Source organism: Pelophylax lessonae (genome assembly GCF_965119305.1).
Source record: "Pelophylax lessonae genome assembly, chromosome: 2".
NCBI lineage: Eukaryota > Metazoa > Chordata > Amphibia > Anura > Ranidae > Pelophylax > Pelophylax lessonae.
In genome coordinates, this window is record NC_138769.1 from 589,355,038 (window position 1) to 589,373,457 (window position 18,420).

Genomic DNA, 18,420 nt, shown 5'->3' on the forward strand with positions numbered 1-18,420 from the left:
GTTGTACTAGGTCCAGGGTGTATTAGGCCGCTGGTGCTTGCGAGGCCACCAGAAGGATGAGCGGCACTAGTACCGACACTCTGCTCCATATGAGCACGCTGCGATTCCTGCATCTCAGCAACTCCAGAATGGGGTCAGGTACGCCTGATTCTAACAGGGACCCATCCGTCGCTGGAGCTATCTGTCAGGGAGCCGCTGCTCACTTCAGGTTCGTATACTGACCCTGATTCTGCCAGTGAAGCTTCCCCATCGCTCTAATCTGATATGGTCAGTATACTGTAAGCCTCTGCACTACTGTACCAGCGTTTGGTCATTTTATTAACTAAATTTACCAGTACAGTAGTGTGACTCATAGGTAAAAAAAGCACCTGGTTGTAAAGGACTATTTCAACTGCTACCAAAAAAAACTGCTAATGCTAGCAGGGATCAGGCCTGACTCTGCTAACACAGCGGTTTTGTGTGTTGTGTTTTTTGTAAGTGACAGTAATCTATTGATTACTACACTTGCCTGGGTGGGGTGGGCTGGGCGGAGGGGTTAAACGCAGGTGCTGGCAGGAATCAGGGCTGATCGTGCAAACAGCGCGTTTTGGGAACCCTAAACTATGGGGACGCTAGTATAGTTCTGATCAGATCAGTTATTGATCTGTTCAAACACTATACTAGTAATGGAAGTGTGTATGTGTGTGTGTGTATGTGGTAATTAAGGGGTTATTTCTAACTATGCGTCGGGGATCTGCGCTAAACCTACTTGGGACAGAAAATAATTTGCGAGCGCTTACTCAAGTCACAATCACACTAATACAAAAATACAGTAAACCATTATATTACGTGTGTATAGTGTGCAATGTGACAGGGTGGAAGGGGTTAACTGGGGGTGATCAGGGGGGGATCAGGGAGTTAAATCTTTATTGGGGGGGGTGGCGGGGACCCTTTACCTAAAAGGAATGGCCGCAAGCGCTAAACCTGGTCACAAGTCACACTTATACGGGTATATAGAAAAAGCTATATACTATATACAGTGTGTGTTTTGACAGGGGGTGTAGGGGTGATCAGGGGGTTAAATATTTATTGGGGGGGTGGCCGGGACCCTAAACCTCCTTGGGACAGAAACTAACTCGCTAGCGCTAACTCAAGTCACAATCACACTAATGCAAAATACAGTAAAACACTATATTACGTGTGTATTAGTGTGCAATGTGACAGGGGGGAAGGGGTTAACTGGGGGATCAGGGGGGATCAGGGGGGATCAGGGGGTTTAATCTTTATCGGGGGGTGGCGGGTTTCCTAAGTATAAAAGGAACGACCGCAAGCGCTAAACCTGGTCACAAGTCACACTTATACGGGTATATAGGAAAATACTATATACTGTATACAGTGTGTGTTGTGACAGGGGGTGTAGGAGTGATCAGGGGGTTAAATATTTATTGGGGGGGTGGCGGGGACCCTAAACCTCCTTGGGACAGAAACTAACTCGCTAGCGCTAACTCAAGTCACAATCACACTAATGCAAAATACAGTAAAACACTATACAGTATGTGCATTAGTGTGCAATGTGACAGGGGGGAAGAGGTTAACTGGGGGTGATCAGGGGGTTAAATCTTTATTGGGAGGCGGGTATTCTAAGTATAAAAGGAACGGCCGCAAGCGCTAAACCTGGTCACAAGTCACACTTATACGGGTATATAAGAAAATGCTATATACAGTATACAGTGTGTGTTGTGACAGGGGGTGTAGGGGTTAAATGTGCCTATCTAAGTGTGTGTGGGTGTGCTTGGTGCACTACTCACAGTTAGATGTGCTCTCTCCTCTAGAAGAATCCAAAAAGGATCATGGGAGGGGAGAGCAGGTTTTTTCTGTGCCTGTATTTACATTACACAGGCACAGATCAGAATCTGATTGGGCAGGACCGATCAACAGGTCCAGGCCAAAAATCATTGGCCTGGACCTGATGACTGATCGGTTCTAAACCCAATCAGGTAATCAGAGGGACCGTGGGCACGCGGGAGCGCGCCCCAGAGCGGCGGGAGCGAGCGATGTAGCGATACGTTGCTTTGCCTGCACGGGGCTGACCGCCGCAGTATATGTACCTTGCGGCAGTCGGCAAGTGGTTAATGGGCACAGGTGAGGCAGCATTGAAGGGCACATATCAGGCTGCATTGATGGGCACAGGTGAGGTTGCATTGATGGACACTGGTGAGGCTGCATTCATGGGCACTGGAGAGGTGGCATTGATGGGCACAGATGAGGCTGCATTCATGGGCATAGGTGAGGCTGCATTGATGGGCATAGGTGAGGCTGCATTGATGGGCACTGATCAGGCTGCATTGATGGGCACAGGTAAGGTTGCATTGATGGGCACAGGGGAGGCTGCTTAATGGGCTCAGGTGAGGCTGCATAGATAGGCACAGGGGAGGCTGCTTAATGGGCTCAGGTGAGGCTGCATAGATAGGCACAGGGGAGGCTGCTTAATGGGCTCAGGTGAGGCTGCATAGATAGGCACAGGGGAGGCTGCATTGATGGGCATTGATTGGCACTAATCAGGCTGCATTAATTGGCACAGGTGAGGTTGCATTGATGGGCACAGGTGAGGTTGCATTGATGGGCACTGATGAGGCTGCATTAATGAGAACTGGAGAGGGGGCATTGATGGGCACTTATGAGACTGCATTGATAGGCACAGGTGAGGTTGCATTGATGGGCACTGGGGAGGCTGAATTGAAGGGCACTGGTGAGGCTGCATGAATGGGCACTGGTGAGGCTGAACTGATGAGGCTGCACTGATGGGCACTGGTGAGGTTTCACTGATGGGCACTGGTGAGGTTTCACTGATAAGCTTCACTGATGATGCTGCACTGATGGGCACTGATGAGGCTGCACTGATAAAGTTGTTATTAATATTTATTTTTGTAACTTCTGCATTCATGCAAAAACATATAACAGTGTCATTAGGGGCAGAATTAGGGGTGGGGCAGGGTAGGGGTTGGGTGGGGAAACTGGTGGCGAGTAACCCTTAAGGCCTGGCTAATAGCTCAAGATTTGAAATTTTGAGCCCTGCACTAAATTATATGTAGAGGTGTATTACAACATTCAATCCCTGTACAATGTTTTTAAACATTTATAAATCCATAGAATACCTTGGGAATATGGGCAATCTGACTTTTCCAGAGGAGATCTCATGTTCAAAAGAAAAAGGGTATTTGCTGGTTTCTCATTTAGGACATGGGGTGTCTATATGGGTGGCATGTCAATGGAAAGCTATGCACACACTGACTGAAATAAAGATTTAAAGAACTATATAAACCATCTAAGAAAGAGTTTTGAAACAAATCCCCATGGAGCAAAATGCTAAGGGGCTTGCTTAGTGCACACTGGTGTAATGGTGGCACACCAACTGCAAATCCCCTTTGGCAATTGGCCCAATAGGACCCCGATAATGGGATGTAAAACACTCAATAGTAACGGCTTCAGTGTGGTGCCGATTAGCCTAACTACCGCACTTTATTGGAAGAAAACATGATTTATGTGAGTATCCTATTATTTGCACTTCATTTATCCCCTTGGTATTTACCATATATATTTATTAAATGTATAAAAGCTTTTCATTATTTCAAAGTGTCACACAGCTGCCTTAAATTGCTTTTTACAGCTAGTCGGATAGCTAAGCCCTGCTTTTGCGAAACGCGTTGACGTTATCACCCTCCGGGGCGCCACCTTCAGTGTCCCTAGAGGAGAGGCGAGCAGGGAATTTGTAGCCTGAATGAGGTCAGCTGTTAGCAGCCGGAGATGGTTTTGTCTTACCCAACCCCACTGTATTGCATGGAGTTATGAGGCTGACACCTGTGGACTGTGCCCAATGTCTCTGAAGAGCACCGATCCTGGAAGGCAGTTTCACTCTATAAAAGACAAACTACACCAAGGAGAGTAACGTACCTTTAGACCCCAGGTGTCTGTGCCGCACTTGCTAAAGGTAGCAGTGAAATATACAAGCTGATCTGCCATGCACATCCAGTTATCTAGCCACACAGTGGGGATTGATATTTTTCCACACAGTGCACCATACCCAGCATTACTAGAACTCTCAATATCTACGGAGTTCCCTTGCTGTATTCACAGTGCACTTTCGGTCTTTCATCTTATGCATTCAGCACTTTATTAGACATAATAAGGGTTGAGCGAACCCGGACTGTATTGTTCGGGATCGTACCGGCTTTTGGGTATTCGGTACCCGGACAAGGACCCGAACATTTCCCTGTATGTTCGGGATACTGTCCGTTGTTCGGTAATGTTATTTGATGTTTTGGCACGGTTTTAATGTTTTGGCGCGGTTTTAATGGCACAAGGCAAGGCAGCCAATCAGCAAGCATTTAACTAGTGTGCCCTTAGAAGTCATCACAGCCATGCCTACTAATGGCATGGCTGTGATTGGCCAGTGCAGCATGTGACCTAGACTCTATATAAGCTGGAGTCACACAGCGCCGCGCGTCACTCTGCTATAACTATACTAGGGAGAGGTCTCTAATGCTGCTGCTGAGGGAGAGATAGGAGATTATTGTAGGGGCAGGCTGGAGATTGCATTCAGGGAAAGAATAGGAAGAATCTTCTTTAATCAGACAGCGATCTACATTAATTTTATTGTGTGGGGTGCAGTGCATGATCTTTTTGCCCTGAGAGAGAGATAGGAGATTATTGTAGGGGCAGGCTGGAGATTGCTTTCAGGGAAAGAATAGGAAGAATCTTCTTTAATCAGACAGCGATCTACATTGATTGTATTGTGTGGGGGGTGCAGTGCATGATCTTTTTGCCCTGAACTGAGCCCAGTGAGGAGGAGGAAGGAGAAAAAAAAACTTTTATCAGTCTGTTAGGTGGGTGGCGTGCGGTGTGTAGCGGCTATGTAATGCAAGCTCAGTGCATATGTGTCTGCTTAATGTGCATTTAAAAAAGAAAAAAACTTTTCTCCTTCATATTTTACTTAGACATACAGTGTTTAGACACTGCTTTTTCTAATCTGCTCTTCAAAAAGCACCAATTAACAAAAATAATTATTTTTCAGTATTTAGGGAAAAAAATATTTTTCTGTTTTTCATTCAAATGGGTTTTTTTTATTCAATAGCGGAATAGAACAACAACAGTATCCAACCTGTTAGGCGTGTGGCGTGTAGCGGCCATGTAATGCAAGCTCAGTGCATATGTGTCTGCTTAATCTGGTTTTTAAAAAAAAAACTTTTTTCCTTCATATTTTACTGTGACTTACAGCGTTTAGACACTGCAGTTCAAATCTGCTATTCAACAGGCCCCAATTAAGGGGACAATTATTTTTCAGTTTTTCATTCATACGTTACAATGAGATACACCCATTGGATACTGTTGTTGTATTCCGCTTTGCAATAAAAACCCATTTAGGGGAAAAAAGTAAATTGCAGCCTAGTCTGCATATGTTAAAGTGAGATACACCCTGTGCATACTGTTGTTGTATTCCGCTTTGCAATAAAAACCCATTTAGGGGGAAAAAATGTAATTGCAGCCTAGTCTGCATATGTTACAGTGAGATACACCCTTTGCATACTGTTTTATTCCGCTTATCAATAAAAACCCATTTAGGGGAAAAAAATAATTTGCAGCCTAGTGTGCATAAGGTACAGTGAGATACGCCCTTTGCATACTGTTGTTGTATTCCGCTTTGCAATAAAAACCCATTTAGGGGAAAAATAATAATTTGCAGCCTAGTCTGCACATGGTAAAGTGAGATACACCCTGTGCATACTGTTGTATTCCGCTTATCAATAAAAACCCATTTAGGAGAAAAAAAATAATTTTCAGCCTAGTGTGCATATGGTACAGTGAGCTACACCCTTTGCATACTGTTGTTGTATTCCGCTTTGCAATAAAAACCCATTTAGGGGAAAAAAATAATTTGCAGCCAGGTCTGCATATGGTACAGTGAGAAACACCCTTTGGATACTGCTATTGTATTCCGCTTATCAATAAAAACCCATTTAGGGGAAAAAAAATTAAATGCGGCCTAGTCTGCATATGTTACAGAAATATACACCCTGTGCATACTGTTGTTGTATTACACTTTGCAATAAAAACCCATTTAGGGGATAAAAATTTAATTGCGGCCTAGTCTGCATATGTTACAGTGAGATACACCCTGTGCATACTGTTGTTGTATTCCGCTTTGCAATAAAAACCCATTTAGGGGAAAAAAAAATTTGCAGCCTAGACACTATCCTGCTAGTCTACCTGCTGGAGCACAAGCTGCGTGGGCAGGGCACTTGAGACAGAACAGCGGGAGGAAGAGGTGGACTTCCTTTCCTCACAAGGCCCCCTTTATGCAGATATTATTCCTGCAGGGCCACAAAACACACAGGAGGAAGAGGAGGAGGAGGATGAGGATTTCGGCAGCATGGATGTAGAGGATAGCATACAGCAGTCTTCAAGGGATGGTTTTGATTCCCCAGAAACCCCAGGAGTTGTACCAGATTGGGGAGAGGTTGCTCCTGCTGACAATGTCATCCTTAGTGACCCAGAGGACTCAGAAGCTCATGTCTGCTCCAACTTATGTTGCATCGACTCCCTGATTCTGCAAAGCCTGTGAAAGGACCTTAGGATTCCTGCTATTAAGGAGAGGGATAATTACTGGTTGGCAACCCTTCTTGATCCACGTTACAAGGGTAAAGTTGCAGAGCTCATCCTGCCTTTGCAGAGGGAGCAGAGGATGAAACATCTTGAGGAGGCCTTGAAAAAAAGCAGCAGCGTCTCCATCATATGGTGCATGATCATCTAGGCGCAAGAGCAGACTTGGATAACTTTCCAGCAGAGCATCCACTGGCTTACTGGGTCTTGAGGATGGACCACTGGCCAGAACTTGCTCAATATGCAATGGAGCTACTGGCCTGTCCTGCTTCCAGCGTGCTTTCCGAATGGACGTTCAGTGCTGCTGGAGGTTTTGTGATGGACAAACGAGTGTGTCTTTCTACAGACTCTGTTGACCAGCTGACTTTTATCAAAATTAACCAGTCCTGAATCAAAAAGAGCTATCAAGCCCCTGATGCTGATGTAACTGATTGAATTTGCTAGGGGTCTGCCATCCCTTGAAGACTGCATAATATGCTGCCTATCCTATTCCTCTACCTTGATTCTGCTAGCTTCCAAAAATGTTTTTGGTTTAGGTCACTACCAACCCCTAAGGCCTAATTTTTTCTGCACTTGTATGACAGGTGCATACAATTTAAATGTTGTATGTCATCTTTAACAGCAGGCCCTGTCCCTGTGCCCTGCTAACTGTGAGGGGTTACGGTGTTCAGGCACCAACCAGACCAAAGGCCCAATATTTTTGCACATGTATGACAAGTACATGCAATTTCAAATTTGTATGGAATTCTTACCAGCAGGTACTGTTTCTGCACCCAGCAAGAGTAACTGCGAGGGCTTAGTCACGGTGTTTAGGCACCACCTACAGCAAAGGCCCAATTTTTGGCACCTGTATAGCACATGCAATTTCAAATTTGTATGGAATTCTTACCAGCAGGTCCCATTCCTGCACCCAGCAAGAGTAACTGCGAGGGCTTTGTTACAGTGTTTAGGCGCCACCAACAGCAAAGGCCCCATTTTTGGCACCTGTATAGCACATGCAATTTCAAATTTGTATGGAATTCTTACCAGCGGGTCCCATTCCTGCACACAGCAAGATTAACTGTGAGGACTTGGTTGCGGTGTTCAGGCGCCACCAACAGCAAAGGCCCACTTTTTGGCACCTGTATAGCACATGCAATTTCAAATTTGTAGGGAATTCTTACCAGCAGGTCCCGTTCCTGCACCCAGCAAGAGTAACTGCGAGTTCTTGGTTACGGTGTTCAGGTACCACCTACAGAAAAGGCCCAATTTTTGGCACCTGTATAGCAATTTCAAATTTGTAGGGAATTATTAAAAGCTGGTCCCATTCCTGCACCCAGCAAGAGTAACTGCGAGTTCTTGGTTACGGTGTTCAGGCACCACCTACAGCAAAGGCCCAATTTTTGGCACCTGTATAGCAATTTCAAATTTGTAGGGAATTCTTACAAGCTGGTCTCATTCCTGCACCCAGCAAGCGGAACTGCGAGGGTTTGGTTACGGTGTTCAGGCACCACCAACAGCAAAGGACACATTTTTGGAACCTGTATAGCACATGCAATTTCAAATTTGTAGGGAATTCTAACAAGCAGGTCCCGTTCCTGCACCCAGCAAGAGTAACTGCGAGGGCTTGGTTACGGTGTTCAGGCACCACCTACAGCAAAGGCCCAATTTTTGGCACCTGTATAGCACATGCAATTTCAAATTTGTAGGGAATTCTTACCAGCAGATCCCATTCCTGCACCCAGCAAGAGGAACTGCGAGGGCTGGTTATGGTGTTCAGGCACCACCTACAGCAAAGGCACAATTTTTGGCACCTGTATAGCACATGCAATTGTAAATTTGTAGGGAATTCTTACCAGCAGGTCCCATTCCTGCACCCAGCAAGAGTAACTGCGAGGGCTTGGTTACTGTGTTCAGGCACCACCAAGTGCAAAGGCCCAATTTTTGGCACCTATATCGCACATGCAATTTCAAATTTGTAGGGAATTCTTACCAGCAGATCCCATTCCTGCACCCAGCAAGAGGAACTGCGAGGGATGGTTATGGTGTTCAGGCACCACCAACAGCAAAGGCCAAATTTTTGGCACCTGTATAGCACATGCAATTTAAAATTTGTAGGTAATTCTTACCAGCAGGTCCCGTTCCTGCACCCAGCAAGAGAAACTAAGAGGGCTTGGTCACGGTGTTCAGGCACCACCAACAGCAAAGGCCCAATTTTTGGCACCTGTATAGCCCATGCAATTTCAAATTTGTATGGAATTCTTACCAGCAAGTCCCATTCCTGCACCCAGCAAGAGTAACTGCGAGGGCTTCGTAACAGTGTTAAGGCACCACCTACAGGAAAGGCCCAATTTTTGGCACCTTTATATCACATGCAATTTCAAATTTGTAGGGAATTCTTACCAGCAGGTCCCGTTCCTGCACCCAGCAAGAGTAACTGCGAGGGCTTGGTTACGGTGTTCAGGGACCACCTACAGCAAAGGCCCAATTTTTGGCACCTGTATAGCACATGCAATTTCAAATTTGTAGGGAATTCTTACCAGCAGGTCCCATTCCTGCACCCAGCGAGAGGAACTGCGAGGGCTGGTTATGGTGTTCAGGCTCCACCAACAGCAAAGGCCCAATTTTTGGCACCTGTATAGTACATGCAATTTCAAATTTGTATGGAATTCTTACAAGCAGGTCCCGTTCCTGCACCCAGCAAGAGGAACTGCCCGGGCTTGGTTACGGTGTTCAGGCACCACCTACAGCAAAGGCCTAATTTTTGGCACCTGTATAGCACATGCAGTTTCAAATTTGTAGGGAATTCTTACCAGCAGGTCCCATTCCTGCACCCAGCAAGAGTAACTGTGAGGGCTTGGTTACTGTGTTCAGGCACCACCAAGTGCAAAGGCCCAATTTTTGGCACCTGTATAGCACATGCAATTTCAAATTTTTAGGGAATTCTTACCAGCAGATCCCATTCCTGCACCCAGCAAGAGGAACTGCGAGGGCTGGTTATGGTGTTCAAGCACCACCAACAGCAAAGGCCCAATTTTTGGCACCCAGCCATCCCTTGAAGACTGCATAATATGCTGCCTATCCTATTCCTCTACCTTGATTCTGCTAGCTTCCAAAAATGTTTTTGGTTTAGGTCACTACCAACCCCTAAGGCCTAATTTTTTCTGCACTTGTATGACAGGTGCATACAATTTAAATGTTGTATGTCATCTTTAACAGCAGGCCCTGTCCCTTTGCCCTGCTAACTGTGAGGGGTTACGGTGTTCAGGCACCAACCAGACCAAAGGCCCAATATTTTTGCACATGTATGACAAGTACATGCAATTTCAAATTTGTATGGAATTCTTACCAGCAGGTACTGTTTCTGCACCCAGCAAGAGTAACTGCGAGGGCTTAGTCACGGTGTTTAGGCACCACCTACAGCAAAGGCCCAATTTTTGGCACCTGTATAGCACATGCAATTTCAAATTTGTATGGAATTCTTACCAGCAGGTCCCATTCCTGCACCCAGCAAGAGTAACTGCGAGGGCTTTGTTACAGTGTTTAGGCGCCACCAACAGCAAAGGCCCCATTTTTGGCACCTGTATAGCACATGCAATTTCAAATTTGTATGAAATTCTTACCAGCGGGTCCCATTCCTGCACACAGCAAGATTAACTGTGAGGACTTGGTTGCGGTGTTCAGGCGCCACCAACAGCAAAGGCCCACTTTTTGGCACCTGTATAGCACATGCAATTTCAAATTTGTAGGGAATTCTTACCAGCAGGTCCCGTTCCTGCACCCAGCAAGAGTAACTGCGAGTTCTTGGTTACGGTGTTCAGGCACCACCTACAGAAAAGGCCCAATTTTTGGCACCTGTATAGCAATTTCAAATTTGTAGGGAATTATTAAAAGCTGGTCTCATTCCTGCACCCAGCAAGCGGAACTGCGAGGGTTTGGTTACGGTGTTTAGGCGCCACCAACAGCAAAGGCCCCATTTTTGGCACCTGTATAGCACATGCAATTTCAAATTTGTATGGAATTCTTACCAGCGGGTCCCATTCCTGCACCCAGCAAGATTAACTGTGAGGACTTGGTTATGGTGTTTAGGCGCCACCAACAGCAAAGGCCCACTTTTTGGCACCTGTATAGCACATGCAATTTCAAATTTGTAGGGAATTCTTACCAGCAGGTCCCATTCCTGCACCCAGCAAGAGTAACTGCGAGTTCTTGGTTACGGTGTTCAGGCACCACCTACAGCAAAGGCCCAATTTTTGGCACCTGTATAGCAATTTCAAATTTGTAGGGAATTCTTACAAGCTGGTCTCATTCCTGCACCCAGCAAGCGGAACTGCGAGGGTTTGGTTACGGTGTTCAGGCACCACCAACAGCAAAGGACACATTTTTGGAACCTGTATAGCACATGCAATTTCAAATTTGTAGGGAATTCTAACAAGCAGGTCCCGTTCCTGCACCCAGCAAGAGGAACTGCGAGGGCTTGGTTACGGTGTTCAGGCACCACCTACAGCAAAGGCCCAATTTTTGGCACCTGTATAGCACATGCAATTTCAAATTTGTAGGGAATTCTTACCAGCAGATCCCATTCCTGCACCCAGCAAGAGGAACTGCGAGGGCTGGTTATGGTGTTCAGGCACCACCTACAGCAAAGGCACAATTTTTGGCACCTGTATAGCACATGCAATTGTAAATTTGTAGGGAATTCTTACCAGCAGGTCCCATTCCTGCACCCAGCAAGAGTAACTGCGAGGGCTTGGTTACTGTGTTCAGGCACCACCAAGTGCAAAGGCCCAATTTTTGGCACCTATATCGCACATGCAATTTCAAATTTGTAGGGAATTCTTACCAGCAGATCCCATTCCTGCACCCAGCAAGAGGAACTGCGAGGGATGGTTATGGTGTTCAGGCACCACCAACAGCAAAGGCCAAATTTTTGGCACCTGTATAGCACATGCAATTTAAAATTTGTAGGTAATTCTTACCAGCAGGTCCCGTTCCTGCACCCAGCAAGAGAAACTAAGAGGGCTTGGTCACGGTGTTCAGGCACCACCAACAGCAAAGGCCCAATTTTTGGCACCTGTATAGCCCATGCAATTTCAAATTTGTATGGAATTCTTACCAGCAGGTCCCATTCCTGCACCCAGCAAGAGTAACTGCGAGGGCTTCGTAACAGTGTTAAGGCACCACCTACAGGAAAGGCCCAATTTTTGGCACCTTTATATCACATGCAATTTCAAACTTGTATGGAATTCTTACCAGCGGGTCCCATTCCTGCACCCAGCAAGAGTAACTGCGAGGGCTTGGTTACGGTGTTCAGGCGCCACCAACAGCAAGGGCCCTTTTTTTGGCACCTATATAGCACATTTAATTTCAAATTTGTAGGGAATTCTTACCAGCAGGTCCCGTTCCTGCACCCAGCAAGAGTAACTGCGAGGGCTTGGTTACGGTGTTCAGGGACCACCTACAGCAAAGGCCCAATTTTTGGCACCTGTATAGCACATGCAATTTCAAATTTGTAGGGAATTCTTACCAGCAGGTCCCATTCCTGCACCCAGCGAGAGGAACTGCGAGGGCTGGTTATGGTGTTCAGGCTCCACCAACAGCAAAGGCCCAATTTTTGGCACCTGTATAGTACATGCAATTTCAAATTTGTATGGAATTCTTACAAGCAGGTCCCGTTCCTGCACCCAGCAAGAGGAACTGCCCGGGCTTGGTTACGGTGTTCAGGCACCACCTACAGCAAAGGCCTAATTTTTGGCACCTGTATAGCACATGCAGTTTCAAATTTGTAGGGAATTCTTACCAGCAGGTCCCATTCCTGCACCCAGCAAGAGTAACTGTGAGGGCTTGGTTACTGTGTTCAGGCACCACCAAGTGCAAAGGCCCAATTTTTGGCACCTGTATAGCACATGCAATTTCAAATTTTTAGGGAATTCTTACCAGCAGATCCCATTCCTGCACCCAGCAAGAGGAACTGCGAGGGCTGGTTATGGTGTTCAAGCACCACCAACAGCAAAGGCCCAATTTTTGGCACCTGTATAGCACATGAAATTTCAAATTTGTAGGGAATTCTTACCAGCAGGTCCCGCTCCTGCACCCAGCAAGAGTAACTGCGAGGGCTTGGTTACGGTGTTTAGGCACCACGTACAGCAAAGGCCCAATTTTTGGCACCTGTATAGCACATGCAATTTAAAATCTGTAGGGAATTCTTACAAGCTGGTCCAAATCCTGCACCCAGCAAGAGGAACTGTGAGGGTTTGGTTACGGTGTTCAGGCACCACCAACAGCAAAGGGCCGCTTTTTGGCACCTGTATAGCACATGAAATTTCTAATTTGTATGGAATTCTTACCAGCAGGTCCCGCTCCTGCACCCAGCAAGAGTAACTGCGAGGGCTTGGTTACGGTGTTCAGGCACGACCTACAGCAAAGGTCCAATTTTTGGCACCTGTATAGCACATGCAATTTAAAATTTGTAGGGAATTCTTACAAGCTGGTCCAATTCCTGCACCCAGCAAGAGGAACTGTGAAGGTTTGGTTACGGTGTTCAGGCACCACCAACAGCAAAGGCCCAATTTTTGGCACCTGTATAGCACATGCAATTTCAAATTTGTAGGGAATTCTAACCAGCAGGTCCCATTCCTGCACCTAGCAAGAGGAACTGCGAGGGCTTGGTTATGGTGTTCAGGCACCACCTACAGCAAAGGCCCAATTTTTGGCACCTGTATAGCACATGCAATTTCAAATTTGTATGGAATTCTTACCAGCAGGTCCCGTTCCTGCACCCAGCAAGAGGAACTGCGAGGGCTTGGTTACGGTGTTCAGGCACCACCTACAGCAAAGGCCCAATTTTTGGCACCTGTATAGCACATGCAATTTCAAATTTGTATGGAATTGTTACCAGCAGGTTCCATTCGTGCACCCAGCAAGAGTAACTGTGAGGGCTTTTTTACAGTGTTCAGGCGTCACCAACAGCAACGGCCCCATTTTTGGCACTTGTATAGCACATGCAATTTCAAATTTGTATGGAATTCTTACAAGCTGGTCCCATTCCTGCACCCAGCAAGAGGAACTGTGAGGGTTTGGTTACGGTATTCAGGCACCACCAACAGCAAAGGCCAAATTTTTGGCACCTGTATAGCACATGCAATTTCAAATTTGTAGGCAATTCTAACCAGCAGGTCCCGTTCCTGCACCCAGCAAGAGTAACTGCGAGGGCTTGGTTACTGTGTTCAGGCCCCGCCAAGTGCAAAGGCCCAATTTTTGGCACCTGTTTAGTATATGCAATTTCAAATTTGTAGGGAATTATTACCAGCTGATCCCATTCCTGCACCCAGCAAGAGGAACTGTGAGGGCTGGTTATGGTGTTCAAGCACCACCAACAGCAAAGGCCCAATTTTTGGCACCTGTATAGCACATGAAATTTCAAATTTGTAGGGAATTCTTACCAGCTGGTCCCGTTCCTGCACTCAGCAAGAGTAACTGCGAGGGCTTGGTCACGGTGTTCAGGCACCACCAACAGCAAAGGCCCAATTTTTGGCACCTTCAAAGCACATGCAATTTCAAATTTGTATGGAATTCTTACCAGCAGGTCCCATTCCTGCACCCAGCAAGAGTAACTGCGAGGGCTTCATAACGATGTTCAGGCACCACCTACAGCAAAGGCCCAATTTTTGGCACCTGTATATCACATGCAATTTCAAGTTTGTAGGGAATTCTTACCAGCGGGTCCCATTCCTGCACCCAGCAAGAGTAACTGCGAAGGCTTGGTTACGGTGTTCAGGCGCCACCAACAGCAAAGGCCTGCTTTTTGGCACCTGTATAGCACATGCAATTTCAAATTTGTATGGAATTCTTACCAGCAGGTCCCGTTCCTGCACCCAGCAAGAGTAACTGCGAGGGTTTGGTTACAGTGTTCAGGCACCACCAACAGCAAAGGCCTAATTTTTGGCACCTGTATAGCACATGCAATTTCAAATTTGTAGGGAATTCTAACCAGCAGGTCCCGTTCCTGCACCCAGCAAGAGGAACTGCGAGGGCTTGGTTACAGTGTTCAGGCACGACCTACAGCAAAGGCCCAATTTTTGGCACCTGTATAGCACATGCAATGTCAAATTTGTATGGAATTCTTACCAGCAGGTCCCGTTCTTGCACCCAGCAAGAGTAACTGCGAGGGCTTGGTCATGATGTTCATGTACCACCAACAGCAAAAGCCCAATTTTTGGCACCTGTATAGCACATGCAATTTCAAATTTGTAGGGAATTCTAACCAGCAGGTCCCGTTCCTGCACCCAGCAAGAGTAACTGCGAGGGCTTGGTTACGGTGTTCAGGCACCACCTACAGCAAAGGCCCAATTTTTGGCATCTTTATAGCACATGCAGTTTCAAATTTGTAAGTAATTCTTACCAGCAGGTCCCATTCCTGCACCCAGCAAGAGTAACTGCGAGGGCTTGGTTACTGTGTTCAGGCACCACCAAGTGCAAAGGCCCAATTTTTGGCACCTGTATAGCACATGCAATTTCAAATTTGTAGGGAATTCTTACCAGCAGATCCCATTCCTGCACCCAGCAAGAGGAACTGCGAGGGCTGGTTATGGTGTTCAAGCACCACCGACAGCAAAGGCCCATTTTTTGGCACCTGTATAGTACATGAAATTTCAAATTTGTAGGGAATTCTTACCAGCTGGTCCCGATCCTGCACCCAGCAAGAGTAACTGCGAGGGCTTGGTCACGGTGTTCAGGCACCACCAACAGCAAAGGCCCAATTTTTGGCACCTTTAAAACACATGCAATTTCAAATTTGTATGGAATTCTTACCAGCAGGTCCCATTCCTGCACCCAGCAAGAGTAACTACGAGGGATACATAACGGTGTTCAGGCACCACCTACATCAAAGGCCCAATTTTTGGCACCTGTATATCACATGCAATTTCAAATTTGTAGGGAATTCTTACCAGCAGGTCCCATTCCTGCACCCAGCAAGAGTAACTGCGAAGGCTTGGTTACGGTGTTCAAGCACCACCGACAGCAAAGGCCCATTTTTTGGCACCTGTATAGTACATGAAATTTCAAATTTGTAGGGAATTCTTACCAGCTGGTCCCGTTCCTGCACCCAGCAAGAGTAACTGCGAGGGCTTGGTCACGGTGTTCAGGCACCACCAACAGCAAAGGCCCAATTTTTGGCACCTGTAAAACACATGCAATTTCAAATTTGTATGGAATTCTTACCAGCAGGTCCCATTCCTGCACCCAGCAAGAGTAACTACGAGGGCTACATAACGGTGTTCAGGCACCACCTACATCAAAGGCCCAATTTTTGGCACCTGTATATCACATGCAATTTCAAATTTGTAGGGAATTCTTACCAGCAGGTCCCATTCCTGCACCCAGCAAGAGTAACTGCGAAGGCTTGGTTACGGTGTTCAGGCGCCACCAACAGCAAAGGCCCGCTTTTTGGCACCTGTATAGCACATGCAATTTCAAATTTGTATGGAATTCTTACCAGCAGGTCCCGTTCCTGCACCCAGCAAGAGTAACAGTGAGGGCTTGGTTACAGTGTTCAGGCGCCACCTACAGCAAAGGCCCAATTTTTGGCACCTGTATAGCACATGCAATTTCTAATTTGTAGGGAATTCTTACAAACTGGTCCCATTCCTGCACCCAGCAAGAGGAACTGTGAGGGTTTGGTTACAGTGTTCAGGCACCACCAACAGCAAAGGCCCAATTTTTGGCACCTGTATAGCACATGCAATTTCAAATTTGTAGGGAATTCTAACAAGCCGGTCCCGTTCCTGCACCCAGCAAGAGGAACTGCGAGGGCTTGGTTACGGTGTTCAGGCACCACCTACAGCAAAGGCCCAATTTTTGGCACCTGTATAGCACGTGCAATGTCAAATTTGTATGGAATTCTTACCAGCAGGTCCCGTTCTTGCACCCAGCAAGAATAACTGCGAGGGCTTGGTCACAATGTTCATGTACCACCAACAGCAAAGGCCCCATTTTTGGCACCTGTCTAGCACATGCAATTTCAAATTCATAGGGAATTCTTACCAGCAGGTCCCCTTTCTTCACACAGCAAGAGTAACTGCGAGGGCTTGGTTACGGTGTTCAGGCACCACCTAGAGTAAAGGTCTAATTTTTGGCACCTGTATAGCACATGCAGTTTCAAATTTGTAGGAAATTCTTACCAGCAGGTCCCATTCCTGCACCCAGCAAGAGTAACTGCGAGGGCTTGGTTACGGTGTTCAGGCACCACCTACAGCAAAGGCCCAATTTTTGGCACCTGTATAGCACAAGCAATTTCAAATTTGTTGGGAATTCTTACCAGCAGTTCCCATTCCTGCACCCAGCAAGAGTAACTGCGAGGGCTTGGTTACGGTGTTTAGGCACCACCAACAGCAAAGGCCCAATTTTTGGCACCTGTATAGCACATGCAATTTCAAATTTGTTGGGAATTCTTACCAGCAGTTCCCATTCCTGCACCCAGCAAGAGTAACTGTGAGGGCTTGGTTACAGTGTTCAGGCACCACCAACAACCAAGGCCCAATTGTTCTGCACCCGTATGACATGCAACTTTGTATGTATATTTGTATATGAAATTTTTTCCTTTAGAAATGTCAGTATTGCTGCAGCAGGCTACATACTCCATAGAGATGCACTATTATTTACTACTTTACTTTACAGGCACATTCAGGGGACCCCACAGGCACGATATGTGAATGAATTTTTCATTAGTTTCACTTTAAGCCTCATTAAAATCAGTAAATCAGTGCTCCTTTAAAAACGATTGTTTTTAAAAACTTTTTTTCATTGCTACATGTTCCCCAGGTCAGTACCCGGACCCCCATACACTTTTTTGGGGCAATAACTTGCATTTAAGGCTTCAAAATGAGGCCGTTTGATTTTCGAAGTTCGAGTCCCATAGACTTCAATGGGGTTCCTTTATTCACACAAATTTTTCCTCTGTTCGCTGTGTTCTGGTGCTTGGGGGGATGTTCGGCTCATCACTAATCCTTAGAGAAAGTAAATAGCAGAGGAGAGGCTGCAAAGCAGGCAGGGAAACCAGGAAGTAGTGGAAAGAGATGGCCAGCAGACAGACAGAGCTCACAACATGGAAGGAGATTTTTTAAGTAAGCTTATATAGGATTGTCAAAAATACAGATTGTTTTATTTCTATTACAATGCTGATGTTATAAAAATGAAAGCATATGCTGTTACCATAGAATTCCTTTAATTTGTCATCACTTTTACACAAAAAGTAAGTATCTAGGTATTGCTGATAAAAAACAATTAAGTTTTAGCATTCATCTTTTAACCTAGATTGGTATATGACCATGTGGAATCTAATTATTTACTATAGGTGTTGTGTAGTCTTTTCTCTCAGTTTTTATGAATTAGCCCTACTGTGTTTTTAAGCCAGTCGGCACCCACCCTATTAATAACATTCCGAGAGACATTTTTTTCTATCTCAAAGGAAAGCTTGACACACTTTTTAGAAGTCTGTACAGATGGCCACAGAGAACCAACTACTGAGAATCTATTCTAGGTTGATATTTTGAAAAAGTTATCTAACAGCACAGAAATTACTCATTGCTTTCTTTACATAGTCATTTAAGTTCCAAGAAAATTCTTCCAGGCAAAGATGGCTAACCATAAACACACAGAGGAGCAGAAGGCATAACCAATGATTTTGACTTCCATCCTATGAGTCTACTGTATAAATGTCAAGGCGTACATACACATACAATATATATACTGTATATATATATATATATATATATATATATATATATATATATATATATACATACA